Genomic DNA, 23,043 nt, shown 5'->3' with positions numbered 1-23,043 from the left:
TACAGTTAGATGAATGATTTAAGAAAATCAGCCAACCTGTTGCAGGTACAAAGGGTTATTAACAACCACTTGTAACACCATAACTCTAGTGCTCTACTGATTTATTTTGCTTTTGTTTCATTTAATATTACATCGTTAAGCTTCTGTACATTTGTTAGATTGAATAGATAACACAAAATTGTATACTCCTTTCTTTGTACAAACTTTGATGTCGTGGTTTGGTTCTATGCAAAGTAGTATATCTGTCATTTAAATTCTTTGTCCCATATGTAGGGAACAAAACTTACTGTATATAATTGTAATTTTGTGTGAATAATTTTTGGTAGAAATGTCAATATGTGCAAATGTTCTGTTTTATTTATTGTATTTGTTTGCTGTTACGTAAACTGCTGACTTTCCCTTATGATTCTTAGTTATTCTGTGTGTAAAAGGTGCAGTGGTTCCCCTCGGGAACGGAACTGTGTAGCGCGCGCAAATTGTGGTTGGCCTAGGTAGAAAAGGTGGAACCAAGAGTCAGTCGAGGACGAGCTACCAAACTGTGCACTGACATGTAAAGGTTTATATTATGCTGATTCCGAGAGAGGCTTTTTCTGCTACTTTCCAATGCCTCGGATGGAACGATTCTGGAATTGGTATTCATCATCGCCACCAAGAAAGGCCAGAGTCCAGCAATTCTGGCCGCAGATCCGCCTACCAACATGCAGTTGCCGCCACATTTCGCAATCACTGTAAAGGAGTACTATAATAATGTACAGTGAAGGATCAGCTTATTTGGTGATTTAGTGTCCACAAATATAAGGTAACTTGTATCTAAATTTATGTACCTACCTTGATTTTTCCCTATCACAACACCTTTCAGGTTCCTCTCCATCTAAATTATGATTACCGAGTATCCTAGTTTGTGGAAAAAAAATGAAAGCCTCAGAACATTTAATAATGTTGTTCGATCTTTGGTAAGAAGTGAGTGTTTAGATTTACTGTGGATTTAATGAAATTGTGGGAGGTAGTAAATGTAGTCTTGTGAAAGCCTCCCAGGGATGGAAACAGTCTAATTTAAAGTTTAGTGGAGTTTCAAAGTCACCAATTTAATCATTTACTTGAAAGTAGAAGACTGTGGTAATAAAGACAATTTGCTGTTTCTTTTAAAAATTTTGCTTAGTTAATGATCATAGTGCTGCCTGTAGTAAATGTTAAAAGGTGGTTCAGTTTCTTGTAAATTTGTCATCATAGTGTCTCACTGCAGCAAAAGTCGTGAATTTCATTTGTGGAAAGTTATATTGGCTTGCTAAGCACTTGTTTCTTTCGGGTATTGGAACTGCATATTAATAGTGTAATAAGATCCACAGGTTATCCTTTACCACTATTTATGAAAACAATAATATTTTTATTCAAAAGACAGTGAGAAGTAACCTGTTAGTGAATTCCAATTAACTTTCATTTTAAATAGTAAAGTATTTAACTGAGAGAGACTCAACCTATTACTAGCTCATAATTTTGCAGTGAACAACATTTATAATTCTATGTCAACTAGGAAAGTGTTTGAAAAATAATACTTAACCTGTGTCCAATTAATGATTCTGCAGTGAATATTAATAGTAATGTTATAAAGACCATTCAGTTTGAATAAGTCTTGAAAGTAATAGTGTGTTTCGGTATCTGTTATATTTCTGCAAATAGTTTGTGCTGCTCTAGTTGTTAGTTCCGACCCTAACGTTACCATAGGCAGGTGTCAGAGTTCATTGCACTCGCGTGTGGTAAATTATAGGTTGTGTTATCCGTTAAAGTTACTCATACCTAATTTCTTAAACAAGAATGTTAATAATTCTCTTGCCTAATTAGGCTGGCGACCGTTTTCTTTACTTTCTAAACAGTATAGCTAAGTAAAATATTATTTGTTACTGTTTAAATGTTTACGTAATTCTGACTTTCACTTCCGATAAGTCACTTCCATTAGATACAATACGGTCAACATAACAAACTTCCTGTCAGAGAGTAACACTGCTCTGTTGCTTTATACCATAATTACCCTAACAAAATAATTCTGTTTTGCAAACTGCCTCCAGCTTCGAGGTTATGGTATAGCAGTAGCGGACAGGAGTGTTATACACTGACTATGGTTTCAGCAATAGTAACATCGTCTTTTTCAGAAGTACACGGATACGTAATATCACACATTTGCGAGGACAAATTTCAGAGCGAAGAAACTCGTATCTAGTAACAAAGAAGGTGTGACCATCAGTAAAATCAAATAAAAGCGATTAAAAACATTCTCACTGGAGATAAAAAGCGTAAAAGTCTTCACATTAAAATGCGCACCGAATTAAACGGCAGCGCAATAGCCCGTAGGTGGCTGATGCCATGCGGCGACTGACAAAGTTGTCGCAGTGCACGGAATAGGAAACATCGGTAGGTGAAGTATTTGCGCGAAAACATACGCGCATAGCAAACAGACAAAGTTAAACTATCGATCGCCACGTTATACCAAAAAGAAACTGAGAAAAGTTTTTAGGTAGAAAAATCGGGTGAAGGTGGGAGGTGGGGAGAAGGAAGGAAAAAGAGGAGGGAAAACTTTAAAAGTGAATTATACCAGTAAAAAGTAGGATAAATAGAACGAAAGAAAACACTTTACAATGAAAAAAGAAATTTTATGAGAATGAATGACCATTGGTCGACACCAACGAACTGTAACTACATTAACTAGTGTGAAGTACCATCTTCAAGAAACTGTCGACTCGCAAGTAACAGCTGATCAATTTAGCGTGTTATCATCACTAATGAGTGTGCATTTAAAAACTTCTAGTTCTTCACAGGAGTCAAATTTTCGCCCTTTAACCTCCTCACACAAAATTACGGTTCACCCATATCTTTAGGGGAATGATTAATAATCAGTAAATTTTCCGTCGATTTTTTATAGAATACTTTATACATAAGAAGGAAACACTCACAACAGTGGAGTAATATTCTACAATATTTATACAATATTACACCATTGTTGTGTGTGCTCCATTCATAAGGAGTAAATGTTCAGGAAATGTGGAGTGGTACACATTATAACCCATCTTTTCTAGTGAATGTTCTTTATAACTAACTTGGATCGCTCTGTCAGTTTGACCTATACAGTAACAGGAGCAGTTATTACAAATCATTTTATAAACCGCCTATTATCAACGCTCCTTACTCCCATTAATGTACAGAAAGTTCAAAACAACCTTCAGTGACATTAAAAGCAAGGGTTGTAACATCAAGAGTGCAATAGGACTGCCACTGTTAAATGCAGCGGAGAGAAAGAGGTGGAAAGGGCTCTGTAAGAGGAGGACTAACCTGATAACGTCACAGAAGGAGAAACAGGAGTCAATAGGTAAGAGATAGGGAATCCAATATTAAAATCAGAATTTAGGAGAGCTTTGCAAGACTTAAAATCAAATAAGACAGAAGGGGTGGATAACATTCCACCGAAATTTCTAAAATAATTTGGAGAACTGGCTACAAACCGATTATTCATGTTAGTGTGCAGGCTGTATGAGACGCAATATACGTCAGACGTCCGGAAAAACATCATCCACACAATTCCCAAGATTGCAAGAGCCCACAAGTGTGAGAATTATTGCACAATCAGCCTAACAGCTAATGGATCCAAGCTGGTGACAAGAATGATACACAGATGAATGGACAACAGAACTAAGGATGTGTTAGATGACAATCAGTTTGGCTTTACGAAAGGTAAAGGCGCCGGAGAGGCAATTCTGACAATTGGCTCTGAGCACTATGGGACTTAACATCTATGGTCATCAGTCCCCTAGAACTTAGAACTACTTAAACCTAACTAACCTAAGGACATCACACAACACCCAGCCATCACGAGGCAGAGAAAATCCCTGACCCCGCCGGGAATCGAACCCGGGAACCCGGGCGTGGGAAGCGAGAACGCTACCGCACGACCACGAGCTGCGGGCGCAATTCTGACATTGCGATTGACAACGGAAGCAAGACTAAAGAAAAATCAAGACACTTTAGTCGACCTGGAAATAGCGTTCGACAATGAAAATGATGCAAGATTTTCGAAATTCTGAGAAAATAGGGGTAAGCTACACGGAGAGACGGGTAATATTCAAAATGCACAAGAACCAAGAGGGAAGCCTTAGTAGGACTCTGAAGCTGACTGTGTATCGTACAGAAGTGAGACCTGTGATGATGTATGATTCAGAGACTTGGACAATTACACAAAATCATGAGTTGCTACAGAGATGGAAAAGGTAGATACTTAGGTTCTACGGTCCAGTGAATAATAGGTAGTTTTGGTGAATCAGAAATAATAAGGAGACCAGAGGGTAGTATAAGAAACCATTTATCATAACGAAATCAGAGAGTTGTGTAACAAACCAGATATTATTACAGAAATATAGAGTAATCGATTGCTTTGATTGAGACATGTAGAAAGAATGGTGGAGAGCGGCACAATAAGAAAGTTTTCAAAGGAAAACCAGGTGGACGCCGTATATGGAGTAGACCAAGGACCAGACGGCTAGAAAACGTGGAGAACTTGAGAAGCATGGGAGTTAGAAGATAAAGAGCCACGGCAGCCAGCAGAGAAAAGTGGGCAGAGATGGTCCAGGAGGCCAAGACCCTACACAGATTGTAGCGCCAACAAGTATCTATGTACGCTAGTAAATAAGGTGTGTTCTCAGAGACTTTACACTCATGGTCCTGCTGTCGGTAGAATGCAGTCAGCGAACCTCATTAGGAGAGGCGATCCTCCCCAGGGAGGCGGGCAGTTTTCGTGGAAGTGAGGCTGCGGCATGCTTTATGCTTTTGTTGGCAGAGCCGACACCTGGTCTAACTGAGGGTAGGGGATGACATGCTGCCCCCAGAGAATAACTGAGTACGACATTTTTTGCCTTCTCTGCACGAATATCAAAGATCGAGACACTGAAGCACCGCGAGTCCGGCATGAGAAAGACCACTGTTGGTGTTCCAAAAGTTTGGCCATCCTATCGAATTGACTCACCTTGCCACCATGCTTGGCGGAAAGAGAGGATCTAATCGAGGAGACATTTCCCTAGGCCAGCACCAATCTCATGTATTTATAAATGTGTGTTTTGTATGCCAAGAACAGAAACTTTCTACTGCATTTCCCCGTTCTTTTATGAAATGATGGTCTTGTCCTTCACATTAGCAACAGCAATGAATCGTCCCGAGAGTGGACGAGGGAGACATAAGCTTCGTGGCATTTGTGTTTCGGCTACAGTACCGTTATCCTCCCGACCTTTATCTGGTGCTGATGGTCACACGCTTTGCTGATTTTGGGGAAATTTAAGTTTTGCAATTTGTGGTAGCACGATCCGTACTCTGAGCAGCTCACTATTTACTTGTTCTGCCACACAACTTGAGTTGTCCATTTGATTGTAATTTATGATTTTATCTCAGTAAAGTCGTATTCCAGAGCTGCACAAATTAGGATAATTTCTTGGGTTTTTCCTATGGAGTTTTCCAATTTAATACCTCCCGATATTGCTAGCGTCATTTTGTGTGAATTCAGTCCAGATTTTTTAAAAATAACTCTGCTCTCTGGTAACTACTTGTATAGTATATCAGATAATTAGAGGAAATAAAAATCTGTTACACTCAGACCCGATTTCATTTACAAGATCCTTTAAATTTTGCTACAACTTTTCCATGGCTAGGCAACCGACTAATAATAAACACAACCTGCTGCACACCTAACCTTATTGTTCTCACTTTGACAATGTTATGGTTGCACACAGTGGCCAAACTCAAAGATCAGTCCCTTACTATTCAATGAGGGTAACGAGCATTTCAATCGCTCGTTTTATTTGTTTGTAAGTCAGCTATTTATGGGTTCTTCCGTTTCTTCTTGGTAGAATAATTCCGTATTTAAGGTTCACTAAGAAGTACACTTATCCGTCCTACACAGAAGGTTACTCAAGCAAAGACTGAACCAAAAGACAACTGAATACATTGCTTAAACATCTAAACTCACAACACAGTAACATACAGGTCACCACGGAGATTGGTGAAACATCTATTAATTCTTAGACCTCATCACAGATGTCACTAAAAATACACACAGTTTCAAAATTTACAGAAAACCGACCACAACAGACATTGTAATATGGTTCAAATGGATCTGAGCACTATGGGACTTAACTTCTGAGGTCATCAGTCCCCTAGATCTTAGAACTACTTAAACCTAACTAACCTAACGACATCACACACATCCATGCACGAGGCACTATTCGAACCTGTGACCGTAGCGGTCGCGTGGTTCCAGACTGTAGCGCCTAGAACCTCTCGGCCACTCCGGCCGGCAGACATTGTAATGCCGTGACGTTCAAAGCGCCCACTACGTACATCTACATCTACATCGATACTCTGCAAATCATATTTAAGTGCCTGGCAGAGGGTTCATCGAATCACCTTCACAATTCTCTATTATTCCAATCTGGTACAGCGCGCGGAAAGAACGAACACCTATATCTTACCGTACGAGCTCTGATTTCCCTTATTTTATCGTGGTCATCGTTTCTCCCTATGTAGGTCGGTGTTAACAAAATATTTTCGCATTCGGAGGAGAAAGTTGGTGATTGAATTTCGTGAGAAGATTCCGTCGCAACGAAAAACGCCTTTCTTTTAATGATGTCCAGCCGAAATCGTGTATCATTTCTGTGACACTCTCCCCCATATTTCACGATAATACAAAACGCGCTGCCCTTCTTTGAACCAGTGTCCCTTCCAGATGCTAATCAGTTGTTTTCTGAAGATGGTCGAATAAGCCGAAAACTAGTCCGAGATTAATAAAAAAAAATGGCTCTGAGCACTATGGGACTTAACTTCTGAGGTCATTAGTCCCCTAGAACTTAGAACTGCTTAAACCTAACTAACCTAAGGACATCACACACATCCATGCCCGAGGCAGGATACGAATCTGCGACCGTAGCGGTCGCGCGGTTCCAGACTGTAGCGCTTAGAACCGCTCGGCCACTCCGGCCGGCTGATTAATAAAAATCAGTAGAACAATACAGTATACTTGCTGTTATAAATCTGTTTATTGACTACGAAGGGCTGTGTCAATTCCCCTACAGTTATAAGTTTGCTGTTTGTCGTTTTACGACTATTTGTTTAACGACCATGCAGTTTTCAGACGTAATTAGCAACAGCGTTTTATAACATCATCATACTGTAACGTAGGTCCGACGCCACTGCCCATACAAACAGCTTAAACTATCAAGTTTTTGCTTTAGTTGAGCAAGGGAGAGGAAAGAGGACGGGTTGTGCAGATTGCTCGATTCGGCCGCCATTTAGCCGCGGCTCGGAGTGCAGCGAGGTGCTTCTGATGGCGGTGCCGCCTGCCCAGGAGCGTCGGTTAGCGCTCAGAGTGTCGCCGCCGAGATAACGAGCCGGTCAATATTTGGAGAGCGGCGCCGACTGCCTGCCTGCCTGACCTCCAGGGACAGGCCACTGGGGCGTCCGTCCGGCCACTGGGCACTACCAACCGCAGACTGCTGCTCGCTGCCTCACGCCACCGTAGGCCTTCCGCACTCGTGCACTGTGTACAGCTTCCAATGCCTTTTTATTCCGCTTTTCGAAAATGAATTTAGAGAAAAGCTAACCTAAATGACTGTCAGTACAGCTACCAGTCTGACATCGACGTCTTTCGCGCCGTTATCCCCGTATATTACACTATTGGCCATTAAACATTGCTACACCAAGAAGAAATGCAGATGATAAACGGTTATTTATTGGACAAATATACTACAACTGACATGTGATTACATTTTCACGCAATTTGGGTGCATAGATCCTGAGAAATCAATACCCAGAACAACCATCTCTGGCCGTAATAACGGCCTTGATACGCCTGGGCATTGAATCAAACAGAGCTAGGATGGCGTGTACAGGTACAGCTGACAATGCAGCTTCAACACGATACCACAGTTCATCAGGAGTAGTCACTGGCGTATTGTAACGAGCTAGTCGCTCGGCCACCATTGACCAGCCTTTTTCAATTGGTGAGAGATCTGGAGAATGTGCTGGCCAGGGCAGCAGTCGAACATTTTCTGTATCCAGAAAGGCCCGTACAGGACCTGCAACATGCGGTCGTGCGTTATCCTGCTGAAATGTAGGGTTACGTAGGGATCGAATGAAGAGTAGAGCCACGGGTCTGAAATGTAACGTCCACTGTTCAAAGTGCCGTCAGCGCGAACAAGAGGTGATCGAGACGTGTAACCAATGGCACCCCATACCATCACGCCGGGTGATACGCCACGCGATGACGAATACACGCTTCCAATGTGCGTTCACCACGATGTCGCCAAACTCGGACGCGACCATCATGATGCTGTAAACAGAAACTGGATTTATCCGAAAAAATGACGTTCTGCCATTTGCGCACCCAGGTTCGTCATTGAGTACACCATCGCAGGCGCTCCTGTCTGTGATGCAGCGTCAAGGGTAACCGCAGCCATGGTCTCTGAACTGATAGTCCATGCTGCTGCAAACTTTGTCGAATTGTTCGTGCAGATGGTTGTTGTCTTCCAAATGTCCCCCTCCGTTATCTCAGGGATCGAGACGTGGCTACACTATCCGTTACAGCCATGCGGATAAGATGCCTGTCATCTCGACTGCTAGTGATACGAGGCCGTTGGGATCGAGCACGGCGTACCGAACCCACCGATTCCATATTCTGCTAACAGTCATTGGATCTCGACCAGTCGGCCGGGGTGGCCGAGCGGTTCTAGGCGCTACACTCTGGAACGGCGCGACCGCTACGGTCGCAGGTTCGAATCCTGGCTCGGGCATGGATGTGTGTGATGTCCTTAGGTTAGTTAGGTTTAAGTAGTTCTAAGTTCTAGGGGACTGATGACCTTAGAAGTTAAGTCCCATAGTGCTCAGAGCCATTTGAACCATTTTCTGATCTCAACCAACGCGAGCAGCAATGTCGCGATACGATAAACCGCATTCGCGATAGGCTACAAGCCGACCTTTATCAAAGTCGGAAACGTGATGGTACGCATTTCTCCTCCTTACACGAGACATGAGAACAACGTTTCACCAGGCAACGCCGGTCAACTGCTGTTTGTGTATGAGAAGGCGGTTGGAAACTTTCCTCATGTCAGCACGTCGTAGGTGTCGCCACCGGCGCCAACCTTGTGTGAATGCTCTGAAAAGCTAATCCTTTGCATATCACAGCATCGTCTTCCTGTCGGTTAAATTTCGCGTCTGTAGCACGCCATCTTCGTGGTGTAGCAATTTTAATGGCCAATAGTGTATCTTCTGTACTCTGTTCACCATAACAATAAACCTGATGTAAACAAACACGATTACTGGTCAGCAGCCGTAGCTCACGTACACTGGTGTTGTTCCGCGCGTGGAAGTAGCTCAGACTTATTTATTAGATACCTCTGTAAGCCCTTCTCGTCCTCTGTCTCGCTGTTCACTTGCACCGCGAAAATGGATGACAGTGCTTCCTGCTTCGTACTAAAAAATGTGCGCGCAACGCCGTTAATGGTTGGAAACAAGTTGTTGTTAATATTTTCCACAGCATTACAGAGAAAAATCAGCTTTGACATTTTTCGAGGAACATAATGTAACAAATTTTAGGGATGGTATTTCGGTTACATTCGTGGCGTGACCGTAGTGCCGGGACGGTAGCTCAGCGTGTTCGGTCAGAGAGGCAGTGGCCCTCAGTATAAAAAAAAAATTTAAAAAAAGGATGTCATGTGATTTCCGCCCAGACCAAATGCAACGAACAACACGGAACAAAAAAAGTGTCGTAGACTGATAATCGGGCGGGCTGGTGGGTGCATGTTCGCAACCCGTTATGATCTACATTTTTTTTTGTTCGGTTTGAAGACGAAAATCATTTAAATGTGAAATTTATCAAATATTTCTTAATTAACTCGTACTTAATCACCATTTTTTCTAGTTTCTAATAACATACCACACACAGAATTCTAGTTTTCATTGTAAATACACATTCGTAATTATGGATATATTATAAAAAATCGTTAAGGATTTTGAAGTTAAGAAAACATTACACGATTAAAATTTTTGGAGAAAAACTAAAAATCGGGTACTTTTTGCCTGAATATGCCCATTGTTCTATAAGACAGATGTGGTCACACACGAGCCAGATTAATAAGCGTCGCAGAAACACGGAAAACAATTTTCACTGCATTTTTACACTTCTCAACACTGCAATCTGAACCCAACAGAATGCATCTGGAGCCAAGTTAAGAGATTTGTCGCGAGAAATAACAAGAAATGTAAGCTGCCAAACTTCTGGAACTAATGCACGAAGCTTTGTGAGGCGTCACTGCTGAACGAAGGCGACATGCAGAACAGCACGTCACAAAAGAGGAGGAGAAAATGTGGACCTTTTGGTGGCTTGGGATTCTGTCGCTGATCGCCTCATTATCAACGTAATAATACTGAAATGTACCGCATTCCTCGGAGAGCGATATGGAAGAAGTTCAGAGATTACTAACGACTGACTATAATAATTTCAGTGGCTTCAATATTTAACTCCATGGTGAAATCCCAGCAGTGCGCTTTTGCGCCGCACATAGCTCACACAGAAAAATTACCCTTGTTGAAGGAGTTTTCATCACTCTCGGTTTTAATTACAGTACTATGTTAGCTAAGCTCGAGAGCATGTTATGTTTTCCATGAGGTCACCTGAGAAGCGCATCGCCTCAATTTTACCAATAATTCTTTCTGTTCAAAAATTAAACGCCATTCGAGGCCATATTGTTCACTACTCGTCTCTTTTTGCGTCTTTACTACAACATTTCACATCACTGCAGGTTAGTTGGACCAGGTGGCTGGCCAGTGCTTTCTAAGTCAATTGCGCCGGCAAAGCTGTTGTCCCGTATTGTCGCTGAGTCGATGTACGCGTAACGCACAGCACAAAACGTATCTTCATTATCGTACTTGTCTAGGGGCTGGCGTTGCTGTCTCTGGATCACGGGGTCCCGGATTCGATTCCCGGCTGGGGTGGGGATTTTTTTTGTCCGGGAACTGGGTGTTTGTGGTGTTCTCATCATTTCATCATCATCATCATTTCATCATCATCATTTGTGAGGGTGACTACAGTGGATTGTGAAAAGAAAATGGACTGTGTAAAAGTTGGGACTTTGTTCGGGCACAGATGACCGCGTAGTTGAACGCTCCACAAATCAAACATCATCATTATCGTACTTGACTGTACTCGAGACATCTTGACTTCTGCTCCACGTGAACCGAAATCCAATGAGGTTCCAGCAAACGCGGAAGAATACATAGTGTAACGTTTACATGAGGTTTATTCCTACGATGAACGGAGTACAGTTCGGACCGCATGAGCTCGGCTTTACAACTCGAATTTTCGAAGATTAACACCGTCTTCTTCATCAGGAGATGACTGACTGCCGCTAACGGAGTCTGCTTCCTTTTTAGTGGCATTGAAGCTTGTCATTGGTAGGCTGATGTCGCTTGAAATTATTTTATTAGCAGTGACGTCATCTGAAGAGCAGAATTCTCATGCAGTCAGCAAAGTGGTGGTATGGTCTCCTTCCCCACCAGGCTGTGGCTGAGGAGCGGAAGAGGGTTATGTGACGCGACAGTTATCCGTGTGACATTACTGTTCACACAGCAGCGATACGACAAGCAACAAGACACAGCAGGCGTCAATAGGCTCGTGTGTGACGCATCACTGCCACCCTCGTCTCAGACAACTTCCAAATATTTAACAAAGAAATTCACGAAACAGCTGTGCAAACACAGAAGTTCTTTTATTTTCGCTAACAGTTTCGGCAGTTCAATATGTCATCTTCAGGCGCTATGTGCGCCTCTTAAAAATTATCGATATTGCCTACTGTGGCCACCTGTTTCTGTATGTCGTGAATTATAAAGTGCCTCCTTCGAAGACTTGACTGAGTTTCGTAGTGGAGAACACGCACGAGTCCCAAAACAGTGGTTTTAATTTTTTTACGTAATGAAGTAACTGCAGAGACGGTTTGGCATTGTTTGGTCTGCATAAAACAATTTTTGTAGTCACACTAGATTACCTGAAATTTCCTTCCCCGTGTATTGTACGACGCAGTTGAGTAGAGCACCTACTTAGCACTGATTATTGCACCGGGCAATACGGCAGAGAATCAGATAGATGCTGTATTGCTGTCTTCCCAGTTAAGTCGTTTCAACAACGTTTCTACACACTCCACCAATGCGGGGTGCTTCTGTGTCGAATCATGGTTCATATCGTATCGCCTCAGTGAGAAGAGCGCCTAAGGTTTAAGATTTATTCTTTAATTTCTTTTGACATAATGCTTCTCAGCTTCTCGTCTACAGGCACCATTCAGATTGCAACCTTAATCTCTGTTAAAGTTTTTACTGCTCATGCGAATTTCTATCGCTTCTTATGTTACAGAATCCCAGTAGGTCGATACATAGAAGAGAGCTTTTATTATTGCAAAGTTGATTTTATGTCCTCCCGCAATACTCTGTCCCTCTATCGCCGATTTCTCAAGATTTATGTACTTAGATCTGTTATGAGGTGAGGTTCTACAGCTGTCAAATATTGTCATCTGCAATCAAGTTACACAATTTATGTAATTTACGTGCCATGTGAGTTCAGTGTAGCGGTCAACGGATTGTCTGCCCTACGTAATTTTTGCCACCTTCATAAGACACAGTGTAGACACCAGACACTCTGTAATCCAGGTTGTCTTGCGCTCGACGTAACAATCATTTAATTTTCTGTGGAGGCAAGAATACTGGTCTAATACCATATTTACACAATATGTTCCCAATTTTGCTTGAGGTCTGTTGTGGGTTTGTGTTCTTATTTTGGCTGAACGGGTCTGCCGTCTACGTTTACCAGCAAATGCAGCTCTGATTTGTTGACGCTTGTATGCGTTTTCCCTGATCACATTCTTAAGGTGTTCCAACTCAGAACTCGGGTGACCATGGTCTTCAATTCTGTGTACTCTGTATATCGATTCCTGCGTTTGCGCATTCGAATTCTGCCCTCTAAGTTGCGCCACCGCCAATAGAAGTTGGAATTTCAAGCGGGGTCACCCGACCAATGACCAGCTTGAATACCACAATAAAGGAAGCAGACTTCGACTCCAGCAGTCATCTCCTGGAGAAGACGATAGTGTTATCCTCCAAAGCTCGAGTTTTAATTTGTTTTGACACGGTCTGAACTTTGAAAAAATTTAATATAAACTACCAATCTGTTACGCACATTGAGAAGGATATATAATTCTTACAGTAAACAGCAGCTTTCATGTCAGCTAAAACTTACATTTACTTTGAAATACGAACAAAAAACGTTTTGTACAGGGCAATAAAACTGTTAATAAACTGTCCAAGGAAATTAAGGAGCCGCCCGGAGCGGCCAAGCGGTTCTAGGCGCTACAGTCTGGAACCGCGCGACCGCTACGGTAGCAGGTTCGAGTCGTGCCTCGGGCATGGATGTGTGTGATGTCCTTAGCTTAGATTAGTTAATTTTAAGTAGTTCTAAGTTCTAGGAGACTGATGACCTCAGAAGTTAAGTCCCATAGTGTCAGAGCCATTTGAACCGTTTTTTTTTTTTTTTGTTTTTTTTTTTTTTTTTTTTTTTACATTAAAGAGAGAACTAACATCTCTATATTTGCAAAGTCCGTTAAAGTATACAATTACTTCCTTATTAATGAATACTACATAGTCCAGGATTGTTTAGAGAACACAGTATCAATTGGTGAAACAGTGACATAAATTAACAATGAATACTTCTATCCTCCCACAATATACAGTCAAAGTATACAGGAGATGGAAACATCAAAAACACAATAAGTTACCAATTTCTGAGAACATTTCTCGTGAAGAATATCAGAGGTCTTGATACAATATTTTAAAATTGACTTAAAAACAGCGTCCACCGCAATAAAATATTATTGGTAATTGTAACCTGTTTCGTTTAAAATGTGAACATCTTCAGACCATATTACACCATGATGGCTGGCGGTGGCAGTCAACGGAACAGGTATCCTGAATCCAAGAACTTCAAATGCTCAGCAGGAAACTGTAGCAGGAAACAAAAGACCTACAGAACAACAGCTCTACTGCTGTTTGTCAAACAGACTCACGAGCTTACCAAGACCTCAAAGAATTCGCTTGTCCTCTGACGTAACCTACATCTACGCCTGTTTCCCCAATTTTAACGTTGTATCGGATTTGTAACATAGTTTATAACGTGTTCTAGCATACAACCGTGTATTACAGTTCATCACCCATATTATTCTCGTAAAAACGTGATAATCCCTTTAAGTCGTCCTGCCGTCTGGCATTACCCAACTGAGAGTGGAGTGTTGTCGGAAGCTGTGTGTTGGCAGCCAGGCTGGGAAGACGTCTCTGCCCACCCCTCTCTTTGAAATGAATTTTTCCCTGCCCCCCCCCACCATTTTTCCTACCACCCCTCTCACCATCCACCTTCTTCGGCCTCCCACCCATCCTTTTATTCTCAGCATCTTTCACGCGTCAACACACTTGGAGCTTCCGCGTCAATTCGTTATAGCCATTGTGTTCCCTCATCTTGCTTCACAGAACGCTATCTAATTTAATTTGACAGGCTTGCTTCCTCGTGACTAACTTCTTATTTTAAAAAAGACTGACTTTAATTGAATCGTTCCAACTTATTTCAATAACAAACTCAGGATGGCATCCGTCTGATAGCTGCAAGTTTGAATAACGGAGGCTTCCTTTCGAGCACCCTTCCTGCCCTACCTCTTGAATATTCTTATTCTTTATATAGTCAAGTGTTTTCAGAGTGCGTGGCGCTACCAAACTGTAGGAGGTGAAAATTCGACAGCTGCATTGTACGTAAAATTATCAAGATGGATTCTTCCTTCATTTGTTCGTAGAACAAATTCATGCTTATGAATGTTGAATGCTACTTATGAAAATATGATATAGGGTGGTTCTACAACCTATACGTAATTATTAAAGATGGTTGCCCTATTGCGTCTGTCAAATAATTTAATCTGCCACGAGTAATGAGTATGATGGGCAAACATCTATTAGGCGCACTACGAATGCAGTGTTGTGGACATGTTGGGAATGTGGATCTCACGGGGAGCGTGCAAGGGATGTCCCTGCAGACGCACTATCCTCTGTGCCCGCGGTGGCTCAGATGGATAGAGCGTCTGCCATGTAAGCAGGAGATCCCGGGTTCGAGTCCCGGTCGGGGCACACATTTTCAGTATGTCCCCAATGAAGTGTATCAACGCCTGCTTGCAGCTAGGGTGTCCATTTAATTATCATTTCATTTCTAGCAAAGCTGCATGGTCATCCACGGTAACTGTTCTTTCAGGAACAGATACTACCGTCATATATAGTTAATTTATTTTTTATTTATTGCGACTGTAATTTGAAGCATTACCCTCATCTTGTATGTACGATGGAGAAATGGAGTACTCTGCTAGATTCTGACAGTCAGGAAAAGATCTAAGTAACGACCAAAAGGAGTGTCGGTAGATTACATTAGAAAATACGCATGAAAGAACGTGGACGCGTATGGCTGAAGACCGTAATATATGCAAAAGCTTGAAAGAAAACTTAATCCAGTAGTGGATGTCGAACGGCTTATGACGAATATATTCTGTTAGAACTATTGCTATCTACACTCCCTTCACTTACTAAATCATTTTCAGAAGCTCTGTCTTGAGGTAAACAAATTTCGCTATCTTTTAAGTCATTCAGATGAACAACTGTTTGAAACCTATTATTTATTGTCACTTAAAATGCATAGCTGCTCACGGCTCATTCTACTATCTATTTGTATCGATAACTATTTCAGTCACGAACACTTTATTGTTGAAGTGATAATTAACTCAAGACCCCAAGCTGTCGGCAGGCCTTGATATACACCAACGGGGACAGTTGAAAATGTGTGCCCCGAACGGGGAACGAACCCGGGATCTCCTGCTTACATGGCCGACCCTCTATCCATCTTTTTTTTATTTTTGCATTTTGTTCTTTGTTGATAGTTGGATTTGGTCGTTGCGGACGTCACATGACATCCGGTGAAGTTCGTTTGTTGATCCTTCCACTCAGTTTTTTATTACAGAGGCCAACCAGATCTCTGAGCGAACACGCTGACCTACCGTGCCGGCGATACATCTGAGCTACCGACGGCAACAGAGGATAGTGCGACAGCAGGGATTTATTCCTTGCACGCTCCCCGTGAGACCCACATTCCCAAAGTAATGTCCACACACTACATTCGTGGTGCCCCTGCCCATTACACTCATTACTCACGGCAGACAATCTTACCGAGTCCCGTAAGAGTTCGGGCAATGCGTGTGCATCCAGCACAGAAGAAGAAGGTCAATGGCCGGTTAGCCTTAACTATATCTAGATGGTATCTGTAACCGGCCATTGACCTTCTTCTTCTTCTGTGCTGGATTCACAAGCATTGCCCGAACTCTTCGGGACTCGGTAAGATTGTCTGCCGCGTGTAATGAGTGTAATGGGCAGGGGCACCACGAATGTAGTGTGTGGACATTACTTTGGGAATGTGGGTCTCACTGGGAGCGTGCAAGGGATAAATCCTTACAGTCGCACCATCCTCTGTGCCCTCGGTGCCTCAGATGGATGCCAGCACGGTAGCTCAGCGTGTTCGGTCAGAGGGTTAGCTGAGTCAAAGGCTGAACACTGAACTGGAACGAGTGTCCTCGGACATCCGCACTGAACAAATGCAACGAACAACATCGAACAAAATTAGAACAAAAAACAGTAGGAGATCCCAGGTTCGAGTCCCGATCGGGGCACACATTTTCAACTATCCCCGTTGATGTATATCAACGCCTGTCGACAGCTTAGGGTCTTGATTTAATTATTATTTCAAGCTAAGAGTGCTGCATGGTCTATGATGGTATCTGTTCTTTCGGACATGTCCGTAAGAACAAATACCATCTTCATTTACTTTGTTGCTGAGGCTGCTCGTCCTATGAATGAGCTGATACGAATATACGTGCGAGCTTGATTCAATATCAGCGACTGTACGTCTCTCATAATTGTTATAGGTGCTGTAAGCTACATTTTAACCGACGTTGTGAACATCATCCCTGTGTGGCAGTGCATTTGTTTCATGTTTAAGATTGCTTTTGTTAGAATACGGGGAATAGTAGTTACTTATGCACTACGGTCTGTATCTGTATGTTTTCTTCAGATACATAGCTTTGAATTCGGTGATGACCACTAATAGGAATTCAACTTTGCTGTATGCATAGAATTTTAACTGATATAGCCCGATGTCTGTATTGGACGCTATCTTGGCTACTTACAGGCGAGCTAAGCTACAGGTTCAAATGGTTCAAATGGCTCTGAGCACTTTGGGACTTAACAGCTGAGGTCATCATTCCCCTAGAACTTAGAACTACTTAAACCGAACTAACCTAAGGACATCACACATTCATGCCCGAGGCAGGATTCGAACCTGCGACCGTAGCGGTCGCGCCGTTCCAGACTGAAGCGCCTAGAACCGCTCGGCCACTCCGGCCGGCGCTAAGCTACAGGTTTGACTCTAGAACTCTGCAGGTTAGAAACTGTAGCACGAATTATAGTGTCAACGTTCCACTCAGACTTGTAGGATTACTCCCAATATCAGATTACGACAGCTGTATTATATTAATATTCCGAATTGTTGTATAACATGTGTTTTATCTAATCTAGTTTCTGTGCTCGATCATTATGTGTGAGAATTTGCTGATAACTTGTATTTTCTGATGGAAATATGCTTAGTGGTGTGATGCAACACCCATTAATCCACGGCTATGAACACACTTAGGTCGGCAGTAAATACATGATTGAAATCTGTTAGATTACTTTCGGGATAAAAGTTCCAACGTAAGTTTTCGATTATTAACCCTGTAATACCCCGATAAATTTCTAAACGAAGGAGAGGGAAAAAAAATCAAAAATCGTGTGGCTCTAGAATTACCCGAAACATTCAAGAGATGGCAGCATTTGTCACAAGCGTTGGTAGTGTTGTGCAGACCTGCTGTTACTGGCGCTTAAAAACAGTTAAGCTTCCATTTCTTAACGTCGCATTGGTATGATGCGAATTCGTGGCACTCGGCAATAAGGGGTTAAAAGTTGGTTCTGACGAACCTTAAAGTACACTTTCGACTATAACGTAACACTGCTTGCAATTTCCTGTTTCTTTTCATAACAATCAGTTTTCATATACTAATTCAATTGGCTGTCAACATATGATTCATACATTCACTACTGGTCTCGTTTATTGAAATTGAACATATCGTTGCTAATAGTTACCGACAGATCCAATTTTTTATCATCTGAGTCTTACTTATTCTGGGGGGACGGCTCCCATGACGTAAAGCCCTGAAACCGTATACAAACGCACTACATTAGTTTTTGGGTACCTTTTAGAAATTTCTTCTTGTAATAATCGATGTCAAATTACCTCGATTCTAACACTTAATTTTCCACGCAAGCCGACATTGTAACTAATACGAAATAAGTAAGACGTCGACATAAAAGCAGAATGCTTTTCATACACTGCTTTTAGATATTGTATTACGCAGGTAAAATGCGATCATCTGAAATGATTGGTGATAACAAACCTTTCATTTCTGACTTGCTAATAATACTGGATTTGTTTATGATTCTCGTGTCATGATCCTCATTTCAGCTCAGTTCATTCTACATTTTCTTTCGTAAATAGCCTGCAGTGTAAAGGACTGCCTTTTTACATCACGAATGATTCAATTATACTGTTGGTTTACCCTCAATCTAAATTAACGATACATAAAATATCATACGATTCTAGAGATGCCATTACGACGTACAGTTCCTTTGACGATTTGTCAGTGACTTCATGGGCCACAAGATAAAAGAAGCTGCTTAAGTAGCTTCAGGGACCGTGGGAGGAGAGGGGGCGGAGGGGGGGGGGGGGGTAGGGCACTTGCGATAGATACATGACGTGTGTCTGCCGTCAGTACGTTCCTGTGGCAGCTCTTTTTATCTTTGAAATTTTCCTCATTGTGGTGGAATGCACTGGATGCGAAACTCCGTTGTCCATTGCATAAATCTGTTTATTTGCACATCGGTTATGGAGTGTTATGAAAATGTTATAACACTCCGAAACCGGTACGTATCAAAATAAAATTTAGTATTTGGTCGGTATTAACAAGCCCTTTCTAAATCAGTTTTTTATGTTATCAACACTGATTTCAGCCACATTTTAATTCTGATAAAACGTTTTATCGTCTGTTTCGTTTTGGAGTGAGAAACGGACATACAGATTGTGGTAAAGGGTAAGTGCATTTTGCTCCGTGAGCCCAGTTAGGCTTCCCTGTAGGTAAGAGGACATTCTTTTCCCGAAACACTACTGAAATATTTTAGAGAACTAGTATTTGCATCACATTACAGAAAGATCCTACTGTCACCAATATAAATCTCATGTAAGAAACGCGAAGACATTATAAGAGGAACCAGGACTCGTACGGTGCTATACATAGATCCGTTTTTCTCTGGCTCCGTTACGAATGGGGCACGGAAGAGATTGACTAACAGTGGTACAAAAATGTTCAAATGTGTGTGACTTCCTAAGGGACCAAACTGCTGAGGTTATCGGTGCCTAGCCGCGCGGGATTAGCCGAGCGGTCTCAGGCGCTGCAGTCATGGAGTGTGCGGCTGGTCCCGGCGGAGGTTCGAGTCATCCTTAGGGCATGGGTGTGTGTATTTGTCCTTAGGATAATTTAGGTTAAGTAGTGTGTAAGCTTAGGGACTGATGACCTTAGCAGTTAAGTCCCATAAGATTTCACATACATTTGAACATTTTGAACATCGGTGCTTAGACCTACCCACTACTGAAACTAACTTATGGTAAGAACAACACACCCACCCATGCCCGAGGGATGACTCGAACCTCTGGCGGGAGGGGCCGCACAATCCGCGTCATGGCGCCTCTAACCGCGCGGCCACTCCGCGCAGCAGTGGTACAAATACCCTCCGCCACGTTTCGTATGGTAGGGTGCGGTGCATGTACATAGATGTAGATGTAGATTATACCAGCGAAAGTCAGTTGGCGTCCAAACACAGAGTGATTTAAAAAGGAGGATTAGATTTTAGCTCTTTGTTTCAGACAAAGTATAAAAGCTAGAAACACATTAGGTGTGTTACTGGATACAGAAAGTTTCAAAGTTTTGACACAGCTGCGCTGTTGTTTGTTTGTAGCAACATGGCGACCACACCACAAGCGAAATCACCTTGCGTGTTGGAATTAGCGCGAAATAATCCATTGTTCAAGTACAACGTGCATTCCACCGTCGATTCGGCAGGGAGCCGTCTCTGAACAAGCAGATTTATGACTGGCATACAAAATTATTGGAAGCAGGTTGCACATGCAAAGGGAAGAGCACTGGTCAGTCACGCACGTCTCATGAAAATGTCGAGCGAATCCGAGATGCGTTCCCACGGAGCCCTAGGAAGTCCACAAGACGGGCAGGCCAGCAACTTCAACTTCCTCAAACAACGGTGTGGCGCGCTCTGAAACTATGTCTGCATATGAAGCCTTACAAGTTCCAGTTACTACTGCAATTGCGCCCTGGCGATCGTAACAGAAGGTACGAATTTTGCATTACAGTTCTCCAGGAAAGTATATGTTCGACACAGCGTCAGTTTGAAGGCGATTTGGAAGTTACATTATTCTTGAAGAATCTAATTTGCCAAGATCAAAAGCTATTCTTTTTATTACCATGACCCGTTTCAGTTGATCTATGCTGTCAGCATCGGGTCTTGTAACATTATTAGTTGGATATGGCACAGGAGACTTTTTCCGAACGACTCATCTTTTTGGACGAATCTACGTTTCATCTGTCGAGTAAAGTAAACCGCCATAATGTAAGAATCTGGCGGTCACAAAATCCTGGCGTTATTGTTGAACATGAGATTCACCGAAACTCTACGTGTATTTTGGCGTTTCTGTTCACAGAGTTTACGGATTTTTCTTTTCCGTGGAGGGAACTGTGAAAGGACGCGCTGCAAAATTGGTTGTTTCATCATGTTCACGAATATTGCAGTGATTTCATTTTTTGCGCGATGGCGCTCCGTGTCACTTTCACCTTGCGGTGCAGTGTTTTCTTAACACTGTCCCGCAAAGTGGATTGGAAGAGGTGGACAACAAGATTTTGCTCATTGTTTCCCGCCTCCAAGACGACCAGACATCACTCCTTGCGATTTTTTTCTGTGGGGATAAAGACAGTCTTTGTCCCACTGATGGCAGCTACTCTTCAAGAGCTGAGAAATCGAATTGTTGAAGCTGTCGATTCAATAAACAGGGACCTGTTGATCCGTGTGTGTGGAATGAAATGGACTATCGTTTCATGTTTTCTTGCAACGCAGGGTGCTAATGTTGTGCGTGTAGTATAGTGTCTACGCGAACGCAGAACTTCGAACCTTTCTCTATCCAGTGACATGCGCTTTGTCTTCCGTTGTTTGTCTATCATAAACAATAGAAATATGCTGTTACTTTTTGAATCATTCTACATGTACATTCCTGGGAGATCGAAAAATCTGCTGGTAAACAGTACGCAGTCGACAGAACGGTTGGTGGACGAATTTTTTTTTCATGGAGACTGGTTGAGTTATTTGTCCTCATTCCGCGTGAAGAATTGCTGCTGCGCGTCACGTTACAAATGACGCCTTTCTACATCTGCATCTACATCTACATACATACTTCGCAATCCACCGTGGCGGAGGGTACCTCGTACCACAACTAGCATTTCTCTCCCTGTTCCACTCCCAAACGAACGATGGAAATATGACTGCCTATATGCCTCTGTACGAGCCCTAATCTCTCTTACTTTATCTTTGTCGTCTTTCCGCGAAATGTAATTTGGCGGCAGTAAAATTGTACTGCAGTCAGCCTCAAATGCTGGTTCTCTAAATTTCCTCAGTAGCGATTCACGAAAAGAACGCCTCCTTTCCTCTAGAGACTCCCACCCGAGTTCCTGAAGCATTTCCGTAACACTCACGTGATGATCAAACCTACCGGCAACAAATCTAGCAGCCCGCCTCTGAATTGCTTCTATGTCCTCCCTCAATCCGATCTGATAGGGATCTTAAACGCTCGAGCAGTACTCAAGAATAGGTCGTATTAGTGTTTTATAAGCGGTCTCCTTTACAGATGAACCACATCTTCCCAAAATTCTACCAATGAACCTAAGACGACTATCCGCCTTCCCCACAACTGCCATTACATGCTTGTCCCACTTCATATCGCTCTGCAGTGTTACGCCCAAATATTTAATCGACGTGACTGTGTCAAGCGCTACACTACTAATGGAGTATTCAAACATTACGGGATTCTTTTTCCTATTCACTGCATTAATTTACATTTATCTATATTTAGAGCTAGCTGCCATTCTTTACACCAGTCACAAATCCTGTCCAAGTCATCTTGTATCCTCCTACAGTCATTCAACGACGACACCTTCCCGTACACCTTCGGAATTAAACACGTTCCCCGTGATAGCCACCCGCGTATGGCGCTGCTACTGACATCACGAACGCCCCGGTTTGGAGGTAGTGTTGTGTTGCTGCAACGGCGTCGCTGATTGGAGTAATGGTGAAGTGGCGAGGGGGGGGGGGGGGGTGCCATCTGGAGACGGTCCGGATGAAGCCATAGCGGAGGACGGCACGGCACAGCATAGTCGGGCCAGCGATGCGCAGATAGCGTTTGCCATGCCGGCCCACGTAATGGCTGTGCTCCTGCTCGCCCCATTACAACAGCGCGACACGGCCTGTATCCCGGAACACTCAGGCCTCTACTGCTTCCGCCACAGCGCGGGTACGGCCAGACGTTATCACCATCTCTGCACTGCCGACAACTGCTCTGATAGCAGGTGTAATCACCACGCCGTTTATGTCCCTTCAAGTCAGCCGGTTTGCAAATTTTGTAAGTGCTCTTCTTCGACTAAGGGCTGGATTGTTCGTCGTTTCTGTTACGTTCCCTCACTTGTCGAACAAAGGTGT

At 42.8% G+C, this 23,043-nt stretch overlaps 1 protein-coding gene and 1 non-coding gene across 2 annotated transcripts in view; one reads left to right on the top strand and one right to left on the bottom strand.

Annotated features, from left to right (window-relative positions):
- The window catches only part of LOC124612643 (protein slit), an 814,493-nt gene that overhangs the window by 655,789 nt on the left and 135,661 nt on the right, over positions 1-23,043 (bottom strand). The window lies entirely within an intron of this gene.
- Positions 15,157-15,231, top strand: Trnat-ugu. The gene has a single exon. It is a non-coding gene; the product is annotated as a tRNA-Thr (tRNA).

The sequence above is a fragment of the Schistocerca americana genome, chromosome 4 (genome assembly GCF_021461395.2).
Source record: "Schistocerca americana isolate TAMUIC-IGC-003095 chromosome 4, iqSchAmer2.1, whole genome shotgun sequence".
Classification (NCBI taxonomy): Eukaryota; Metazoa; Arthropoda; class Insecta; order Orthoptera; family Acrididae; genus Schistocerca; species Schistocerca americana.
Note: the sequence above shows the minus strand (reverse complement) of the source record. Positions and strands in the feature narration are given on the sequence as shown.